At 44.9% G+C, this 22,697-nt stretch overlaps 1 protein-coding gene across 1 annotated transcript in view; it reads right to left on the reverse strand.

The window, feature by feature from the left end:
- Positions 1-20,551, reverse strand: part of LOC126159855 (ankyrin-3-like) — a 65,158-nt gene extending 44,607 nt beyond the window's left edge. The window contains exon 1 of the mRNA XM_049916665.1: positions 20,428-20,551. The gene's annotated coding sequence lies outside the window, so the exon portion shown is untranslated. The remainder of the gene's footprint in view (positions 1-20,427) is intronic.
- Positions 20,552-22,697: the final 2,146 nt, after the last annotated feature.

Below are 22,697 nucleotides of genomic sequence, written 5' to 3' on the forward strand. Positions count from 1 at the left end.
AACACTACAATGGCAGACAACAATGTAAACTAGCCACAGACTGCACACAGCACAGCCAGTGATTTTCATACAGAGCGCTATGTGGCGTTACCAATAAGAAAACATAAACAGCCTACTTACACATGTAAGAATGGTCTTTTCACAATGTATTTCTGACCAAAAAGCTATTCTGGAAGCTGGAGTGCCGAGTTTTTCTAAATCACACCTTTTGCGTTGTGTAGATATTTCCACACCAACTTTCATCCTTTAACAAATATTCCTTTACATCTAACAGGGGAGCAAAAATAGTTTTCATAAATTTAGCTTTACAACTATTTAATGTACCGAAATATTTTCTAAAAGATTTTCATGCGCTATTGGACTCTTCGGGGCTGCATTTTCAGCAACACTGAGACACGTATTTTATTACTTTCTGACAGAGAAACTAGATTCCAGTTTTCGCATTTCTACCCTCAACACTGCCTTAATAGCGACATTTTTCGACACATCCTTCATCCCCTTTTCACCCCCTTCCAGGTTGAAATTTCGGGGAATACCTTCCTAGACGACGCGCACAGTGTAAGGTCCGCACCACCTGCAGATTCCGAGTTGAGTGTCCGCAGTCTGTCGTTAGCGTCCCGGGTTCGATTCCCGACCGAGTCGCTAATTTCCTTCTCTCGGGGTCTGGGTGTTTGCGCCGCCCCCGTAACTTCAGGTCATCTCCACCGCCGAGCAGATCGGCCAAGTCGCGTGAAACGGGACGGCTTTCTCCTACCGGCAGAGCAACCCCCGGTGCAAATCTCCCGGCCAACACCGAAACGTCGCCACCTCAGTCCGTTTCCATGGTTCCGCAGCTCAGTCGGTAAAAACTAAACCCTTGTAGGACCACTCTAATGTGTGCGCGCGGGCGCGGGCGTGTGTGTGGGTGTGGGTGTGTGTCCGCGCCAGTCCACAGACAACTTTCACTATATCTATGCCAGAACGAAAAATTTATACAATTGCTGTTGTCAAATTATGCCAACATGTACACTTCTGTATGATTTATACAAGCTGAAGGAAACGTTCTTCTGCCTGAAAACTTCCCAGTATTTCCCGATTCAGCGTGAAACATCGGTTTCAAACGATATGAAGCACAGGAAATGCACCGTCATGACTGTACCTGTTTACCCTCATGTGCATAACCGTAATACGTTATAGTGCTCTTTTCCAACACACTTCTCGTGTATCAAATGTAAACATAAAGCACCACAAAATTAATATCGTGATGGGGGCATATAGTGAAACTAAGTAGCCACCTACAGATCCAAACCTGAGACGACTTTGCGGAATGTGGTGGTGGGTACTTTGTTCACCGAAGCCGTTCTTCGCTGCGCCCTGACGTCAGTCTCGCTGCTCCCCTCCCCCCCCCCCCCCTCTCTTCACTATAAATGGAAATGCCGTGTGGCTAGGGCCTCCCGTCGGGTACACCGTTCGCCTGGTCTTTCCAGTTGACGCCACTTCGGCGACTTGCGTGTCGATGGGGATGAAATGATGATGAAACACGCAACACCCAGTCATCACGAGGCAGAGAAAATCCCTGGCCCCGCTGGGAATCGAACCCGGGACCCCGTGCGCGGGAAACGAGAACGCTACCGCAAGACCGCGAGATGCGGACGCCTCTTCACTGTGCTCGCAGCAGCCGGTCTCCACCAGCCTCGCCGCGTGACGTCACCCGCTGACCCTGGACTGGCGACCCGCAGTTACCTGCACTGCGCGGACGCCCGCTTCCCGCCCACAAAGCGCTCTTCCGCAGCGCCAGCGCGTCTCCTCGAAGCTTCCAGGCTTGCAGCGAAATGACGACGACGACGAGAACAATCGAGAAACTGCGGCCAATAAAGACGGCTTACCGTGGGTCACCCTACCCACGCGCCATTCGCGAGCGCAACAGGAGTGAAAAGATAATATCAAGAGAAATCTTGTCTAGATCAGTATCTTAGTTGCCACTAATGCCCGCTGTGATACTATCCGAAACCGACAGGGTCCCCCCTCTGTTGGTAATTATTGCAGTATTACATCGGCTGCATTCTAGGCCAGGAACAGAAATACGAGGGTATTTTACTCAGTCAGCACGTACTCCAAACTATGTTACCTATTTCATCGTCAACACTGCCATAGTTCGACTTCTTAACGTACAATAACATCTGTTTCGTAAAAAAGCATTCCTGAGGGAACCCGTAATTCTCTCTCGTTTCTGTTCTGCCACTTAATAGCAAGCTGAATCTATCCTACCTACATGACCTGTATAAAGGTCAAAGCTGCCTTGTGGTATCACCGAAACAACGAGAAAACTCGTTCGTTCTGAGATTAAACTGAGCACATAGAATAGTCACCCAGAACAAGGTTGCAACCCTCATTTTTACAGAAGTTGGGTTTTGCATGGAAAAAGGTTGCTTACAGTAACTGGCGCAAGGTAGGGATACTGGAACTGTCTACCAATTCTTTTGTTGGCGTCAGATTGCGAAGTTCGCGTTGCAAAGAACGAGGGTGTATCAATACGCAAGATGGCGGACACAACAAGTACCGGTACACTTATTACAGTCAGTGCTCAAAAACCGGTCACCTCTATACAACATGACTGTAGAGGTCTGGTCTCTAGAGTATGGAACTGTAGCGTGTCTGCCGATTCATGTGCTTTGCATCCATCGTGCTTCACAAAACTAAAGTGTCAGCAAGTTTTACAATAGTATAAGCAACCAGGCAGTGGTAACGATTCACTTTAAGTTATCTCCTTTATACAGAACATGTGCAAGCGTAACATCTGACACAGTAATGAGAAACTTACGAAATCGCCATTCGGATTTTTTTTCCGATACACAAGTTGTTAGGGCTTGACAAACATATCCCTACATATAACGGTAGGTTCGTGTAGATGGGAAACAGTTTTACATTTATTGGGTACTGTATTCGAATTTCGCGAATCCGGACTGACCGCCGCTGTTTGCGAAACACGAAAATTTGGGCCGGATCTGAACTAACCCGAATACCGCACAAACTTCCACAGCTCACGTCAATCCGGGTTCGTAAAACGCGAAACCATTTGGTAATGTTTACCACAGCTGTAAGCGTGAGAAGAGTGTGTCTGCAGCTCTCAAGGGCGCTGAAGTGTGATCCGGAGATGGAATTAACACGTACATTGCAAACATGGAGTTGAATTTATTTCAGAACTACGTATCACTGTATTTCGATTTAGAATCTCGTTGAGTACACTGGAATATGCAATTGGAATTATCGTGCATTGACGGAGACTAATGGGTTACGATTTCCCACAATACTGTTGTCACGGCGTAAATACGAGACTGGATCTATGGCTTGGCCCACTTTAAAAGTATGCTCTGTTATTCATCAGCGGTAGGATTAGCTTCCGTTTTGTTTTGCAAAGACGCAGTTGTATTTCTTGCACGAAAGGACGTTTCTAGGGGAACCTGTAGTTTTCTTTCATTTCTATTCCGAGCTCAGCAGCTAACTGCACATTCCTGTCTTCTGGTATCACGAGATCTCAAAACGACGTCGTCCTTATGTGTAAAACACAGCCGGTATCGGTGATTTCGAAATTTGTCTGTGCCCGTACCTCTTCAAACTGATGTCCCCATATAACTACCAAAACCAGGTATCACGTTTTCGTGAATAAAGCTAACGCACTCCAGAGAACAAGACGGGCTGCATGCCGTGCAGACAAATATGGCCGCCGATATGCGGCAGTCGGCGTCGGCAGCCTTTAGTGCGCACCGCGAATACGGCACGGCGCTGCTTTCAGCTGCAGGGACGATCTGTGTGCGCCTCACGCCGCCCTGCCCGGCGTGTGGAGCAGCCACCAACGACGCTCTTAAAGCCCAACTCCAGAAAATAAGCTGCTTATGTATGAGCAGTAATGAAGAGGAGATGACATTATAACATTTTCAACATTTCGCGGCCCTGTCAGCAGCTGTATAAATATTAATTTGAAATTAACAACAGCCTCAGTTGCAATGTTTACCTAGGTTTCAGTTGGGATAACCCAGCCTCCTTCAGAATAAAAGGAACTACGATTTGTCCATACCGGGCAACGTCAGAAACTAAAAACTATAATACAGAAATACGTCGCCACGTTGTAACAACTTATCCGGGAAACAGCCACGTCCCCACTCCGCGACCGCTGTACGGCAGCAACGGACGTTGTACTGGTACTGTCCACAGCATCGAGAGCGCATGCGCGACAGTGTGTGTTGACACTCATACCAACGTGTACTCCTAAACTTAAAATTTTAGGAACAACCGCGTGCGGCTAACGAAACTGACGTACACGTTGTCCTGTAAGGACATTTGTAATAATTTGTTGGACGTCAAAAGTGAAGGGGCCAATGCGTTTACTATTTTAAGCCAACCTAGCATATTTGAGCTAAACATCGAACTTGACCGCTTGGGGATAACTACGTGTTTGAAATACCGGATGATCCCAGCTATTCGGCAAAACGGGAGTGCTAAAACATGTTGATTACTCCCTACGATTATGGCGGATGGAATAACGGTTGAACACCTTCAAAAAAGTTTTTGCTTCGCAGCTGCAGCTGGTCGTTAAGAAGGTTATTTTTTGTCGTGTAGTACGTGAACTTCGCAATGCAAGAGCTGAGTATTATTCGGAGGGTTGGATGCGTGAGCCGTTTGCACCAAGTGTTCAGCGAATGTCGAACCACGCTTGCCATCCGCAATTTAAGTAGGGATAGGCTCCTTCCTTACATCTCGTTAGTAAGGCTCTTCCTGTTTGGCCGATGTAAAATTTCGGACAATTGTCACATGCAATCTTGTAAACTCCGGATAATGACAATTTAGGCTTTTTTAAAGTGTCAATCAGGTTCTTCTGCAGCCTGCTATTAGTAGGCAAAATTGTCTCTAACCCCTGGTTCTTTAGAAGACGCCCTATTTAATATGAAACTTTACCTATGAAGGGACTAACTTCTGGCATGATACCTAAAGTGGAACTTTTAGTCCCATTATTATTTACTTTCCTGTCTTAGAGCCGTCTCTTCATTTCAAGCTCGTAACCGTTATTTCGCGCTGTTGTTTCAAGGGTTGCCAGTTCGTGTTCCAAGGCTTCTGCGGATAGGGGAATGGATATCGCTCTATGTATACTAGAGTGAAAAGTGCCATTTCATGCGCCAGCGGGTGTGCAGAATCGGCCGGTATGACATTTTTTCAGCCTATGCTTCCTGGAGATGTCGTATTCAATGTGATCATCTACTATAGATAACGTAAGATATAAGTAGTTCAACGTCCTACTGGGTGACTCGTTTTCAAGACTAAAAATAATTTTCTCGAAGAGATCGTTAAACAGTACCAGTATCTGATCTATGTCTTCTTGGGACGAGTCAATCACCAAGAGAATATCAACCACGTATCTCGGCATATAACTTTATTTTCTCCGCCATCTCTATATTATTAACAAAAAATTGAGATTCTATCGTATCCATGAATCCCTGCTAGAGGGCTACCCAATGCTAACCCGTACGCTTGTGAGTATATTTTGTCATTAAAAGAAAAGTAATTGTATCTCAAAACAATGCGCAGGAGATTCATGAGCACATCAATTTCAATATCTGTTAATTTCTTATGGAAGCTTAAGTCCGATCTACAGGTACGTTGGTACGGAGGCTGGAAACCTCAAAGGGGGCCAGCTCGGATGTGGCATGGCAGATTACATTATTCAGTTTATTTACCATTAGACAGTTTCTGAAAGTAATTTTTCTGGAAAGCGAAGTTGTCCTTTATTTTGTAATGTAAACAGACAGCCAGCTTGTGGTACGTACTGTTTGCACTGTCCACGATAGGACGTATCGGATGGAAGTTTTTGTGAACTTTGACTTGACTCGTTAGTATGGGAGGCTTCGGTTTCATATTCAGTAGTCATTTCTTTAGAATCACTCCTATTAATTTATTAGTGTTCTGCAAACCTGTTCTTATCTCTTTCTGTAACGCTTGAGTAGGATCTGATTCGATGGAAGTAATGCCATTTTGATCGAAAAATGCCTGTTTTTTTCTATGTATTCCGCTTTGGAAGCTATAATTAACGAGTTCGCGTTATCGGCTTTCGTAATTAGGGCGCCATTATTCTCCAGTTTACGATTAATACTTTTCACGGTTCTATAACGTAATGCTTTGATTGAGCGACAGATCATTCATTTTCTAAGATTTTACAGGATTATTAGCCAAACCGCGTTTGAACATTCTTTGGCGTTTTGGTACACTCCAAACCTAATTTAAGGCCTACTATGAAATTGTCTACCACGTGTGGTTCTTTAATCGCAGGTGCGATATTGAATTTCAGCGCTTTGGACAGTAACTGCGTCTTAGCTGTTGAAAACATTATAGAAGTTTTATTAATAACACGTTCACAGAACGTGTGTGTGAAACCTGTATTATTGGAACATCCTTGTTGGACAAATTTGACAGTTTTTTCGCATGCCTTGCAGCGATTTCTTCCTTCTGTTTGGCAATGACATCAGTGGCCTGTGCCCAAAAATCATCTATTCGATAATTTTAAGACTTCGAATAGTGCATCGATATTTCAAGATACACCTAATAAGCTTTCTTGTTTAATTAATCTTTCTTTGTATGCAATTCCACAACCACAATTCTGTTATTGAGGATCTAAGCTATGAATTTCTTTTTGAAAGTAGGCGATTTGTAATATAATTTTCCTACATAATTGCGACTACTAGCATGGTAATTTCATTTATTAACAAGTGTAAACAGAATAACGTGACCCCGAAGTTTGCCAGCGGATATTCCATGCCGCAAAACACAATCGTTCTTTCCGTTGAACGGACAACACGTCTCTTATCAGAGACCCATCTGAGAAGAAATTCGCATGTTCTAGGTCAAAATGCGAGTAGATTTTTGTTTTGTAGAACATCTTCACATCCCCCCCTTGGTGCCCCGCCCTCCACAGAGATAAAACGGAAGAATTTCGGAACACTGACTACTCCTAGCAGGAAAGAGAGGTGGTGAGCCCCGCACAGCGTATCCCAGACCGACTCGTGTTCACGGTCCGTGCAGCAGTGTCCGCAGTCCGTGGTTAGCGTCCCAGGTTCGATTCCCGGCCGAGTCGCTAATTTCCTTCTCTTGGGGTCTGGGTGTTTGCGCCGCCCCCGTAACTTCGGGTCATCTCCACCGCCGAGCAGATCGGCCAAGCTGAAGGAAACGTTCTTCTGCCTAAAAACTTCCTGTGGCGTACACATTTTTTACGCGCCAATGTTTTCCGGCTCAGCGTTAAACATCGCTTTCAAACGATATGAAGTACACAAAATGCACCGTCATGAATGTACCTGTATACAGTCATGTGCATAATCGTAATACGTTACAGTGCTCTTTTCCAACACACTTCTCGTGTATCAATCAAATCTAAACCTAAAGCACCACAAAATTAATATCGTGATGGGGCATGTAGTGAAACTAAGTAACCACCTACAGATCCAAACCTGAGACGACTTTGCGGAATGGTGGTGGGTACTTTGTTCACCGAAGCCGTTCTTCGCTGCGCCGTGACGTCAGTGTTGCTGCTGCCGCCGTCGCCCCCCCCCCCCCCCCCCCCCACACACCAGTGTGCACGCAGCAGCCGGTTTCCACCAGCCTCGCCGCGTGACGTCACCCGCTGACCCTGGACTGGCGACCCGCGGTTATCTGCAGTGCGCGGACGCCCGCTTCCTGCCCACCAACCGCTGTTCCGCAGCGCCAGCGCGTCTCCTCGAAGCTTCCAGGCTTGCAGCGAAATGACGACGACGAGAAAAATCGAGAAACTGCGGCCAATACAGACGCCTTACGGAGGATCACCCCACCCACGCGCCATTCGTGGGCGGAAGAGGAACCTAAATTTTTCCTGTCTGTTCCCTCGTGCTGCGCCGAGTACGATGGCCGGAACTGTTATTCTGTGGCGGCTGTTTTTTTGCAGTTACCCTTATATATTTGCGCTGGTCACTTTCAACAGTTTCCAGTAAGTGGCTGTTGTCTGCGCTCTGATTCGTTGGTGCAGAAGAGACTGACCGGTCGCCGTATTCGGTTTTATACTACCGGAGCACTGGTGCCACATTTTGTGGCTTTGTATTGAACAAAGAGCAAGGAAAAAATCCCTCTAAATCTCGTAGTTACAGGTACGAATTCTTACAATATACCCGCGTACAATATCGCTGTATGACGTCATCCCCGCAAGCTGCACTTAGTTTAGGTTCAAATACCAAGTTTAATTTCTGACGCTTCAAACTAAGCACAGTAAGAAACTAACTACAGTATGGTCCTCACTGTGGATCACCACACAAAAACTGTCAAGAGTTGACGCCATCGTTGTTTTCTTTAGTCCTGTCTGAAATATTTCGGTCGAGAAAAGTCACGTTAATAAATATTTGCGTGTGTTTATAAAAAACTGCATCGTTCATCACGTAATGAATATATTTTTAAAGCACCTACATGAAAGAGGCTACAAAGATGGTAGTAATTCTCTTTTAACCAATTTAGAGACTAACCGTCCACAGATATAATTTTCATGTTGTACGAGCGTCTAGGTGGTAACGATTATTCGCATATTTTTATGTAAATAAGTAAAGAGGAAATAATTTGTACACGCGGTAAGTATAAAGAAATACGCAATAATAATTTCTGTAAGAGAAAAAGAAAGACAAACAGCTGTTTGAAACTGACAGATAAGCGGACTGAAATCCCTGACTTGCCGGTCGTCTTGTTTCCTTGGAGTTGGCAAAATTTACACGACAGAAGAAAGAAGGCATGAAGGTCGGGGGCATATTTAGATAAACAGTAAGGAGAACGATATTTTCTATCAGCAGATTTGCCCAAGTATTAAGCATTTTAATCGTCAATAAACGAGAGACGGAATTATTCGTGAGTGGTAACGAAAATTCATTGTATCAGCTGTGCAACTCAGAGACAAGCAAAGGTCCTGCAGTGCTTTATAGAGGGCGTTATTTCACCTACTGTGGCATTTCGTAACTTGTAATCGCAGTTTTACGTACGGAAAGGAACGACGCTTCAGTGATACTGTAAGTGAACTAAGGGTAGGCAGGGCGTGAATTACAAGTTAATGAACAGCAACACTGATAGCTTACCATACACTAGGTATTTACGCGTTAGAAAGCACTTGTGTATAAATTTCTCAGCATTATTTTGAAAGAAGAATAAAGCCATTGATGCAGTGGTTTTCCGTACTTGGCTCTCCACATAACGAACTTCTACATCCAATTTTAGAATTCAAACACTTACACTCGACGTATTAAAGATACCAGCGTCTTTGTATACGTCAGTTACACGCGGAACTGCATCGGTTACATGTACGTACAGAATTAAATTGTGTACCACAGAGGAGTAATATGAGTTCAGTAGAAGTAGGCACATACTCTTCATTTACGTACATTGTCTTTCGCTGCTTACGGAAAGATTCCCGACAGTGCGGTACACAGTGTATGTACTGGGATTAAAGTCAGCACGTGAAGTGTAACCAAGCGTGTTCACAAAGTACCAGATTCTGTGAATTAAATATTAGGCGCTGCAGTGATTAATTGTAAGGGCACAGAAGTACTTTGATGGTTAACATTTCGCGGGTGTTCTTGGAGGCACATTACGTGTACAGATATTACGTACGTTATTGAAATAATTCGTAAATGCAATGTTGTCAACCAGACTGACTAGGAATTTAAAGACTTCCTGGCCTTGTGTAAGATGAGCAAGGGGATCGAGATCATGAGTTGGGCTGCTCAGTACCGTACTTGTGCAGAAACTAAGGACGACGGGTAAAAGGCGAGACAGAGGGCTACCATCAACGATTCACTCGTTTCCAGAATTCACATTTTTCCGCAGTATTAAGTGTACGAATATGATTGCATGCCATTACGAATTCAGCGCCTTGCCAAAATGCCGACGAGGCAAGGGAAGACTTTTCGTGTGTTGGAACATGCGAGGTATTTGACCAAATGTGGCAGCTGCAAAAAACCGTGTAGGGGCGTGAACGAGATTTTTGTACGCAGTCGACACAAGTCAATAGCACGCAGAAGCCACGAACTCTGAACACCGCAGCAAAGTGTGTGGAAGACAGTGCGTCGGCGGTCACACTCCAAACCGTACCGTCTGGATCCCTAACAACAATTAAAAGCGGACTGTTATGGCCGGCGCCTTCAGATTTGCCCCACATTGCAGGGATTGAGGATGGACATTTCGCCCCCACGCTGATATTCAGCGACAAAGCAACTAACACTTTTCTGAAAAAGTTTATCTCCGCAATGTGAGCGACTGGAGTACTGAAAAACCTCACGTAATTTCGGCGCATGAAGGAGATTCGCCGAGGGTTAATGTATCCTGTGCCGAGTGACAGGCGAAGCTGAATGGGCCGTTTTAATACTGTGAGGCAACTGTGGCGGGTACATCTTAGCTCGATATGTTGCAGTTGTGGTTGTTTCGACAACTCATTCCGGATTCCAGGAATTTCATGTTCCAGCAAGACAAGCCTACTACCCTTGTGGGAGCATCGATGTTTGTCGCTACCTAAACGACGAACTTTCGCATCGCTGGATTGGCCGTAGGGGTGCAACATGATGTGGCTCTGTTCCTTTGGACCTCCATGTCGACTGATCTAACGACTTTCTCCTTAGGGGTTCAATAGGGGCCGTACCCCCACTGCCAAGAACACGGGGACAGCTCAGAAACGCCTCAATGTTTCTGTGCTGACCGCTGACATTACGTTGCTGCGTGAGGTACGGAAGAAACAGTACTACCGGTTGGGCGACTTTCATGTCAGCAGAGGACTCACCCACTGAACGTTTGTTTAGTGCAAAATGTGCACTTCGTGAGTTTACAGTTGTATTCGCGGATCGATCATATTTGTACACGCGATACTTCGCAAAATACGGACCTCTGAAAACTAATATTTTACAATATTTTCTTAAGTTGCGGCGGGGTCAGGGATTTTCTCTGCCTCGTGATGGCTGGGTGTTGTGTGCTGTCCTTAGGTTAGTTAGGTTTAAGTAGTTCTAAGTTCTAGGGGACTGATGACCATAGCTGTTAAGTCCCATAGTGCTCAGAGCCATTTGAACCATTTTTTTTTTAAGTTGCCGCACAGTGGAAGATCGTAATACGGCTCTTCCTCTCCGTCTTCGCACTAACGCCCAAATGGCAGACGTGAAGTGGTTGCGGAGCACAAATTCACCTAAAAACGTACAACGGTTGGAAGACACGTCGAACGGACGCAACTGGACGCGCAGCAGAGCAGTGTGTGTGTGTGTGTGTGTGTGTGTGTGTGTGTGTGTGTGTGTCCGGCACCGCCCCGCTCTACGGCCATCTGCGCTCCGCGTCGACGCTGTGAGGGCCGCGTGGCAGCCACGCCGGCGAACACACGGGCCGCACCCGAGCCTCTGCCTGCCTGCCTGACACACGGAACACGGCAGGGCAGGCGTGCGTGGGAGTCGTCGTGCTCACGAAGGGGAATAGGTTTGCGGAGCGCTTGTCCTGGTACTATTTGGTCGTGTTATGTCGTTCCAGTTTACAACGGTGCAGAAAAGTTATCAAGTTCCTGTGAGGAATCAGGCTGCGTTATCATTCGGCAGCCGTAAATATTTATTATGGAATCCGACCATTCCCCACGTTTTCCAATATTAAGAAAACAGCGGCTCCATTATTTGTAGTCGTTTTGGACGACTTTCAGGTGACTTTTCTCTGCTGCCGTAAATTCAACCGATATGAAATTTCAAGTATAAGCTTATCGAGTAGTTCCAAAGGTGACCCCGCCGCGTGGGCTAGCCGCCCTGTCTGTGGCGTCTTTTCACGGTTTGCGCGGCACTCCCCGTCGTGTGTTTGTGTGTGTGTGTGGGGGGGGGGGGAGGGGGTCCTTAGCGTAAATAGTTTAATTTTGATTATATAGTGCGTAAATGTAGGGACCGACCAGCTCACCAGTTCGTCTCACAGAAGCTTACCACTAATTTCCGAAACACACACCTGACATATACATGCGCTTCTCGTCTTACGGCGAGATCAGTGAGTGTGCTGTGGCACCAGTAAGGATATTTCGTAACAAAAACGTTTATTTCATCACCCAATATACAACAAAGTTTTTCACATCTAGTATTCAAAAAATGGTTCAAATGGCTCTGAGCACTATGGGACTTAACATCTATGGTCATCAGTCCCCTAGAACTTAGAACTACTTAAACCTAAGTAACCCAAGGACAGCACACAACACCCAGCCATCACGAGGCAGAGAAAATCCCTGACCCCGCCGGGAATCAAACCCGGGAACCCGGGCGTGGGAAGCGAGAACGCTAGCGCACGACCACGAGATGCGGGCTCACATCTAGTATTCATACAGTTTATGCCACACCACATTTTCTACATCTACATGAGTATCACGCAATTCGCTCTTAAGAGCCTGGCAGAGGTTTCATCCAATTACACTCCCACTAATTCTTTCCCGTTCGCCGGCCGGTGTGGCCGTGCGGTTCTAAGCGCTTCAGTTTGGAACCGCGTGACCGCTACGGTCGCAGGTTCGAATCCTGCCTCGGGCATGGATGTGTGTGATGTCCTTAGGTTAGTTAGGTTTAAGTAGTTCTAAGTTCTAGGGGACTGATGACCTGAGTAGTTAAGTGCTGAGAGCCATTTAGGCATCTTTCCCGTTCCACTTCCCAACAGCGCGGGAGAAAAATGGACACTTCAAACTGTGCCACGATAACTTTAGTGTCTTTTGCTTTATTACGGTGAACACCTGACTATGCAGGTGGTCGTCAGCTAAATATTCTCGCATTCGCGGGACAAAGCTCGTGGCTGAAATTTCGTGGAAGGATCTCGCCGCAACGGAATCTCCTTTTACTTATTGCCAGCCCAACTCGCGTATCATATCCGTGACACTGTCTCCCACATTTGGCAATAAAACAAAACGAGCTGCCCTTCTTTGGACACACTCGACGTCCTCAGTCAGTCGCACCTGGTCACCGTCCATCACCGCACAGCAAACACTCCCAGCGAGGCAGGACAAGCGTAGCGCAGGCAGTCCCTTTAGCAGACCTGTTGCACCTAACTGTTCTGCGAATAAACACAGTCTTCGGTTCGGCTTCCGCACAACATTTTCTTTGTGTTCTTTCCAATTTAAGTTGTTCGTAATGGTAATTTCAGTCGGTTCTCTATTTGACCTCACACTTTTCATTACCTAGGAGCAGTTGCCACTTTTCACCATCAAGTTATCGTCTCCAAATCATTCTGCATTTGGTTTCACTGTTCTGCTGACCTTACCAGACGGTAAATGACAGCACCATTTGTATACTATCTAAAATGGTTGCTCGGATTGTCTCCTAAAGCATTTACGTAGATCAGTAACAGCAGAGGGCCTTGAACACTTGCTCGGAGCAAGATAGAGGTTCCTTCTGTATTACTGTATGACTTTCTGTCAATTAATACGAACTGCGACCTTTCTGAGAGGAAACCAAGAATCCAGTCGCACAAGTGAGAAGCTATCGCTTGACCGTAAAGAGCCTCCTCGACATTTATAAATATGGAATCAATTTGAGATCCTCTGCCGACAACGCTCATTACCTCGTGTGAATAAAGAGCTAGTTGTGCGTAACAACTAAATCATGGAGTAGCATTTCACATCCAAATCACGATTTTGGTGCTCCATGTTCTACAATCAATGTTTCAGTAACCTGTCAGTGTTTTCAAATGTTATAATGCTTTAGAAATGGATTGAAAGACGATCATTCCAGACATTTAACTTTTGTTTGCGAAGAGACTTTTTGATGAAGGCCAACGGTGGGTTCGTCAGTGCACCTCAGACCAAAACGGATCAGCAACTATCCTTTTAGTCAGAAGAAAAAGTCTCAAACTTTTGCAGCTTTTAGTTCGAATTGCTGGTAACAGAATGACAACTTTAAGCACGAATTGAGCTTAAATTGCCCTTTGCGAAGTATTCCTTATTTTGTGAAACGATGAGATCCTCAGAAGAACAATACGAGAAGTCATTAAATTTGAATACAATTCTGAAGGGGCGATTATCTTTTTCTTGAGTGAGATGGTTGTAATATACGGATTAAATTCCAAGTTTCATTTTTCATTGAAAGCACACTGAATCCGTAGTCGAGGTCACTGTTGCCTTCCATCTAACAGTGTGGTCTCCGAAAACAAAGCTCCGAAGTGGTTCGCATCTCCACAGAAAAACCAATCGCGCAAATTTGATATTTTGTACAGAAACGAATATTCATTTAAATGGCGGTTAACGCAAGTATTGATCAGCTTGTAAAAGCACTTAACAACGGATTTTTGAAAATCTGAAACTGGTCACGGGTTTGCGTAATTAAACTGTGAGTGTCGTAACTGCGGTTGGCTCCTATATTTAAGTTATAATGTTTATAATTCTGCTACAGCCCCGTTTCTCTTAATGTTTATTTTCGAAAATCTAGCGATTAAAACAGGGTTTCATTGCGCTGTGGCTGTCTCAAATGAACTTTAAATATTAGCAGAAGGCCACTCGATCACTGAGTACACAAAATAGAGGCCATACTGGATGTTACCGAGAACTCGCGTCACACGTATGTATGCACGATCATCTTCAGAGCCATTTTGTTTCTGTTTAGACCACTCGGCCAATGGGCTTGCGAAAATTTGAAAGGGCGCGAAACACAGGAACGTAACAGTGAGACGCAGTAGAAAAATCAGACAAAAAAACCGTGGGCGGGAGAGCGCGGTCTGCACTCGTCCGGAGAGTGGGGGCTGCCGCTGGCCGCCGTGCTCACGTCACAGACAAATGTTACTCTGTGCTCACGTGTCGGCTGGCCGGCTGGCTGCACAGGTGTGGACCTGACCTGCCCCCACACCAGGGGCAAGCGGCGCCCAGCACTCAACCTGCCGATTCCAAATGTGCGTCACCAAAACGGACGTACAACACTCTTCGAAAGCTAACATGCCTGAAATACGTGCCACACAAAAATTGTTACTGTAACATTCCATTTCTTTGGCTCCGCTGAGTGACAACCATACTGTAACCTGACAACCTGTACCAGAACTCTGGCCAAGCAACGGATCACTTTTCCTCCACAACACTTTACAGAAAATAATATAGCAGCCACGCGTTCTGTTGTATCCGTGAGTGTGTGTGACGTCACGCAGCACACCATTACGCCACGGGTCAATGTCGACGGCCGCTATCAGCAGCTGCGAGCTGCTCCAGTTTAGGCAGCCGCCTGTACTGGAAATACGGGTACTTGCAGAGCCTTGATGCTTTGAGAAAAGTGAAACACACGACGGAAGTCTGAGAAAACTGCAGATTTTTTTAACTGATTAACTACTGAATGGTGTATCACCAAATGGACCACCAAGGAGACAGCGAAATTTTCGCGAACCGTTTTTATTTCTTCATCTGAGACACTGAAGTACCGGGTGCTCATAAGTAAAATGCAGCTACTGACCGAAGTCCACTGTGGTCTGTGAGTATGGTAAGGCAGCGAAACACTGTAGACATGCTAATGCGTTAACGCGAAACCAGTTGGCGCCGGAGGAAATCAATTCCAATGTTGGTTAGCAGGTGCGAATCTGTCACTGTGCAACACCTCGCGGAAGTCCCCGGTGCTCACACTGAACAAGTTCTGCAAGTGGCGGTTAATAATATCGACATTCTGCCTTTCTCACTTGTTTGTCCCTTCCTGTTCACATTCCGTTCCCAATGCATTATATATGGGAACATTTCTTTCCAGTGTAAATCGGTTCCCCAAGGGCGCATTAGCATACCAAGTTTCGCCGCCATACAGCAGTTACAGCCCACGATGGACCTCTGTGAGTGGCTCAACTTCAGATTACAAGCACACAGTGGTACAGCGAATGACGGACATTTGCCATGCTGGACATTTGCCACACTTGCCCCTTCGCCAGGTAGCTTGACTAGCGATCCCTCAGGTTAGGGACGCCCTTCCTCGTACTACTTCTGTCCGCTTTCAAACCGGCGTCTTCCCATCTTACTCGATGCAACCAGTACGTAAGGGGGAAATACAGAGCTGCTTCTCCGAAATCGAAACATTTATAACATTTGAGAAACGAAAGCAATACCGACGACTAAGTCAGTATGTGATTAGTTGTGCCAAGTATAAATACAGATCCCTCTATCTGTACGGGCCGGCCGGTGTGGCCGTGCGGTTAAAGGCGCTCCAGTCTGGAACCGCGTCACCGCTACGGTCGCAGTTTCGAATCCTGCCTCGGGCATGGATGTGTGTGATGTCCTTAGGTTAGTTAGGTTTAATTAGTTCTAAGTTCTAGGGGACTGATGACCACAGATGTTAAGTCCCATAGTGCTCAGAGCCATTTGAACCATTTTTTTTTTTGTCTGTACGGTAGCTTCCTTTCACGCTTACTTATTGAGATAGAAACAGTCTATTACCATGGGAACAACAAGAACGGAAAGATGTAAAAGAGTGCGAATGTACGCTAATCATTTCATTTTGGTCACTGCAATGTGCCTACTTTAATTACTACAACTGCATGCCCAAAAGACAATAAGGAAAGAAGAAATGGGTATGTGAACGTTTGAAAAGAAGAACGACATACTCCATATTAATTTACTCTCTAAAATCCGATATCTCTTGCGGCGAAACATTAGTTAATAAAGTGTAGCGGGACAATGTTCAAAACATGACTGAAAATACGCTACTAAATAGAGTTAAGAACTATGATTGACATGTCATCTAAAGTCTACGTACATTTTTAAAAATGTTAGAGATAAGGAACTGTGGTAATACAGAATGCTATGCTTGTAACGTACGTTGTTCTACATTGTTTAGCTCTGGTATTTACAGAGTCACAGAGAAAACATCCTAGGTTTTGGAGGGAAAAACCGTAATTGTAATGATCTACACTAGAACAGAAACAAGAAGCACAACGTAAGGAAAAATAATGTAATGCCTGTCCCAACTCACAAGTGACATTGAAGCAGATAGTTCCTGTCACTTAGGGTGGGCAGCGGTTATATTCGACAACCTGAATAAATTAATAACTGACTCCTTTTACCGACCCCCGGTCTCATATGAAACAGTTGCTGGACAGTTCAAAGACAACTTGAGCCGCATCACAAATAGGTACGCTACTCATACAATTATAGTTGGTAGCGACTTCAATCTACCTTCCATATGTTGTCAGAAGTTCATTTTGAGACCCTATACAAAACAACTTCTGTAATTGTTCTAAATGGTCTCTCTAAATTATTTTGAACGATTAGTTCACGAGACCATTCATATTGGAAATGGTTACGAAAACACACTTGACCTCTTAGCCACAAATAATCCTGAGCATCAAGACGGATACAGGGATTAGTGAACACACAGTGGTAGCGAGGCTCAATTCCGTAAAAAAGAAATTCAGGAAAACTAAACGCGAAATATATCTACTTATAAAAGCTGCTAAAAATTCGGTTGACTTCTTTCTAAGAGACACTCCCCAATCCTTCCAAACTATGTAAGTGAAGACCATATGAGGCTTAAAGTTCAAAGAAATGTTATCAACAGCACTCGAGAGATTCGTACCAAATAAATTAATAAGAGACGGAACTGATACCTCATGGTACACAAAACACGACAGAAAGCTGCCGCCGGAGCACCGAAAAAGGCAAGTATCACTTAGACGAACGCAAAATCTCCGAGATTGGTGAAGTTTTACTGAGGCTCGAAATTTGGTGCGAATTTCAATGCGAGATGCATTAACTCCACGTTGAGTCAGGTTTACTGCCGGCCGAAGTATCATGTGACACACCACAGTGTGAAATTTTATGCAGCTATCACATTTTACTGGTGGACGAAACACCTAATGAATTGAAAGCACCCGGAAACACTGTGCACATTCCCAAGTCACGAGTGACCTTACTCCCTTATTATTGGATATCTATGTGTGACCTAAAGAGCCGATTCCACACACTCGCGATTAAATGGCGGCCTTCTTAGGAAACTGTTTTGGCTGCCGCTACTGCTCATCCGTGAACGCCACAGTTTTCTACAGTTCAGCAAATCTTATCTCGCTACACACGACACGTTTTGAACAGCTCTTTAATACGGTGTGCATCAATTGCGTTGCATATTTTGTGACAGGCGAGTATAAATACGAAAACCACCACACATAGTTCCACGTCACGAAAGTGAAGGGCATTTACAGCACTGATTCTGGGTTGCTTTTTATACATAAAATTCGCGCAACTTTTATCAAATCATCTTGTCCCTCACGTGTGACGACAGTCACTTTTCCGTGACGTCACGCGTTCTTTGCTGGCAGTGGATGAAGGGAGGACACTGGACAGTCGTCGTGTTGATCTACCTGTTTCCGAAGATAAAATTGTCAATTTTATGGTTTTGGTATTCAAATTTGCGTTTTACGACGATGTGCAGTCTAACTGATACACGAGATTTCTGAACTCTTCAAGACAGGTCGTCTTAAGTACTTTGTCACGCCCAAGTGTCGGTAAATGTGACGTCAGTGGCCACCCACGATTCCGAAACTGTGACTTACCATCAATAACGGGTAAGGCTTCTGTAACAGCATCTGGCTAAACGAAAAGATGTTTACTGTAGGCTTCTGTCAAACATAATTAGCAAATGCCCCCACAAATGTTATAATTTTGACGTGATTCAGCCCTCTGACGGAAACTAACAACAAATCTATCTCGATTCTCGCAATTGTTGCACTGGAAATGGCACAAATTAAATCTAGATTCTGCCGCCGTTACAGGCTGCACATAGAAATCTACACTGCAGTTTAATCGTGTCATTTCAACGTCAAATAAAGAAGCTGGTAAGTGACGGCGTCAGAATCACTGACATTCATTCCTCCCTCACATAATATACGACTGAAGCGCAGGCCGCACAGAACACGACGCGCCTCACAGATGGCTGACGCGTTGCTTTGTCGACACAACGGGCTCTCTAATCAGGCAAATAGTAACACGAGAACAGCCAAACAAAGCGATGCAGCGTTGTAGAGTGCTAAAAAAATTTCATCAGCAAATCACAAACGAGGAGACGTGACAGAGCGATAAAAAACACGAAATGTTTATTTCGTGAAACACAAACATTACGATAAATTCTCAAGAATTCGCCAACTACTACGCAAATGGTCGCCTGTTTGTAATGAGGGTGTTGGGGAAAGCTACAGATTGCTCGTTGACCATAACCTTAATTCCAGAACATTGTGAAAATACGGTAATGAACGCTAGTGCTGCGTCTCATCGCCACAAGCGTGTCGGCGTGACGCCACGAGTTGTGATTCGCGAACGGATATCAGGATCCGCAACGCCCACGCACGAAACAGCTTCCTACGTCTGATTACTTTGCAGACGAGTAACATGTGACGTTAAGCATGTAAGCGAGAAAGTTTACAAACGGTTTGAAATTGTTCTTGATGTGTGTTCGAAAGCAAGTGCTCATTCCGAAATACTGGGTAAACACAGTCTGCTTAATTTGCGCTGCTTTTTAAAGAAAAGCCCGTTTATCGCGCGTCTAAATTTTTGACACGTCATGTCTACTGATGTGTGGGCCGTACGACGATGTAATTTTTGCAGATACCCTACGGGGTGTGGGGATACTGTCTGCAAACTGCGTCGCGAATAGACAGGTACTGATAAACTACAACGATACGTCTGACGCCTAAGATGACTCCATGAACAGCGACAACGTGGCCGGGGTGGGTGGGTGGGGGGGGGGAGGGTAGCGAAACAATCTCTCCAGTTTTTGTAGTCTTGCGTGCAGTTTCTTGGAAGTCGGTAACTGCCCTCATTCTGAAATACTGTCTGAATAACGTCCGCGTCTTTCAGCGCCCTTAGTCACGTTACCTCGCGACGCGCAATGTTTCCAACTGCGGTACTTCTCTTACTGTGTGAAAGCCGCAATTTAAGATTATACCTCTGAATGAGTACATCTTGACAACATTTTAGATGTCTGAATTCGGCCACATTACGCGAAACATTAAAAAATAAATTTCTGGCACGCCTGCAAGCCGCTATACGTCTTGTCGCACTAAAACTCGCTTACTGCAAAGTTCTGCGTTTGATGGTTTTCGTAAACTTGCGTCCTACGAACATAATCAAGAACGCGAGGTTTTCATTTTGAATGCCTGTTGTACGTGAATTCCGTGGAAATCTACACTGGCACATCGAAACACTAGCCGACTGAATGTGGCGTAATTTTCCATTCGTTCCAAGTTATTCTCGCTCAAGTTTTCATAGACTGGCGCAATGCCACAAGTAACGAGCTATAAAGTACTGAACACTCAAGACGGTAATTTAACACACTGTTAGCCACCCCCTTTGTTCGTAGCGGTCGTAATTTTTCAAAGTAAGACAAAGTATTAGACATGAGCAGTAAGTGAGTTACGCGACGCAAACCACACAAAAGCGTGCAGAACATCCGCCGCTCCCATAGATTCCTGCCTTACCTTTCTGTGCTATTCCTGTGGAGACACAAGATACACAAGCTCTGTCTGGGCAGGCAGGACAACGTGGCACGCCGCTTCCCTCCAGACTGCTGCGTCACAACTGGGCCGCACAGACAGCCGGCTGCCCCCCCCCCCCCCCTTGCACTGACGTCACGGGGCGGCGTTGCCAGCTCGCGCGGCAGGCGAGGGAACGGCTGCAGCAGGACTTCTACGTCTGTGTCGGCACTGCCGGACCGCCTGCGTCCCATCCACGCCACAGTCAGTTACCTCGAACCGCGCTATACAGCTGCCAACACACACCCCCTTCGCCTGGCGCCCCAAAAACCGGATTTCGTCAACCGATTTCCCAGTACCGCTTTTGGTGAACGCAAAGTTGGAACAAAGACGCTGCATTTTGGTCACGGGATGAGGAGAGGTGTGAACACAACATCTTCCGTCATCGTGCTGAGTGCCAGTGACTTACGCGCGAGCTTCGCGATTCGTATCGATCATTTGCTACTCCAGAAATGACGGACGAGTGTGACAAGTTTTCGTTACAGAAGGTTACAGGGATATCAATGTTGAGGTCATCGGTGCCTGGGCTCACGTACTACTTTAACTTAAAATAAGTTACACTGAGCACGACACACATTTACCCTCAACGTGTGGACCAACTGAAATCATTCTGTGATTTCGTTGATACTCGACACAGGAAAGTTCTAGGTAGTACTAAAACTAAATGGTTGTCATTGTTGCCAGGAGTTACAAAAGTTATTGATATGTATGAACCTTTGAAATATTGTTTTCTATCTCAGAATAGGTGTCCCACGTTGCTGAAACAAATTTTTGAGAACACACAGTCACTTCTTTGGCTTCATTTCACACAATGCCCATTGAAAATGTTTAAATTCAGTCCAAAAGATGGAAATAACCACGGTTTCAACTTGCTTCAAGAAATAATACCATTTTAATTAACTTGGAAAAGAAAGTACTTTCACTCAGTCAAATACGAGCCTTTTACCAATTCTAAGACTTGTTTGGAAAAGTAGAGTTCTCCACTTCAACCTCTGAAATCATTTCACTGGATAACACCAAAAAAAAAAAAATACTGTTTCTTGGGCTGAACTTCTAAATTTTCTGATAATTCTTAAGGCAGTAGACTCATGTGCAACATTTCAGACGAGAAGGAACAACATTGTATCCCAGAAACTTGACGAATTGGAAAGAGCTAATTTGGAAACAGATGAGAGACTGTGCGATGTATTCAATACACTTAAAAGTACAGGTACTTCATGTATAAATATAGACACGCTTGTGAGTTTTGCTCCTGCTGTACCAGACATAAATATTGTTGTGGAAAGAATATTTTCAATTGAGGGTGGAATGTGTAGTGCTAGATCCACTTCCTTCCCCACAGGTGTTGTGTGCCTCATATTAGAGGCCAAATCCGAACATAAAATTGTTTGTCAAGTACAGAGTAGAGGTGCTCTTATTCGGTAACTGTACTGTCTAATTATTGGATTTATAGTGAATTCTTGCAACGGGCCTTTGTCCTCAGAAGTTGACTGTCTAAAGTAGTTGCTCTCCGTGCCAGTGTACTTAAAAGCAGAATAAGCAAGCATTCTTCAAAACTATATAATGTATGGATGGTCAGTGTCTGCATCAAGTAAATCCTACCCCATATTTGGCAGATTGGGTTCCGCATTTGGGGGCTGCATTCGAGAGACACGTACCATATGTCGAAGTTTAAGCACCATTTAATATTTTCGTGTGTTTTAATTCAGACGTAAACTTCGAGTGGCTCTTTACATACCAACTCACAGCACCACTCTGTTTCCTAGTCAATATCCCTAAAATCATTCAGTTCTTATCCTCCCTTAATAGCGATCAATAAAATTGTAATATGTTGTCTTGTGTATCCAGTAACAGGATATTTCATTCCTTAGCTCATACAACAGCCTGACGGGTGGTGGTTTTCTCTGCTATTTTGCCAGTACATGAACGAATTTCAGCCACAATCTAAGTTTGTGTATCTGGTGCGTGCTCAATGAAACGAAAATAACCTCTGTTTGCCTGGTGGCTGTTGCTATTTGAAGTCAGCAACAGGTTTCATTCGGAACACCGACTTTGCCATTAAATCTGAATTTTGCGGAGAACAGGTAGCGTTCATAATGGCGAGACCCTTTTGGACAGGATTTCGGTCACCCCAGGGATCTTATGTTGATGCTGTGACATTGTTAGGGTGCACTAACATGTAAATTTTATTTTCTACAGATCTCACAGAATTTCTT

The sequence above is a fragment of the Schistocerca cancellata genome, unplaced genomic scaffold (assembly GCF_023864275.1).
Source record: "Schistocerca cancellata isolate TAMUIC-IGC-003103 unplaced genomic scaffold, iqSchCanc2.1 HiC_scaffold_1148, whole genome shotgun sequence".
Classification (NCBI taxonomy): Eukaryota; Metazoa; Arthropoda; class Insecta; order Orthoptera; family Acrididae; genus Schistocerca; species Schistocerca cancellata.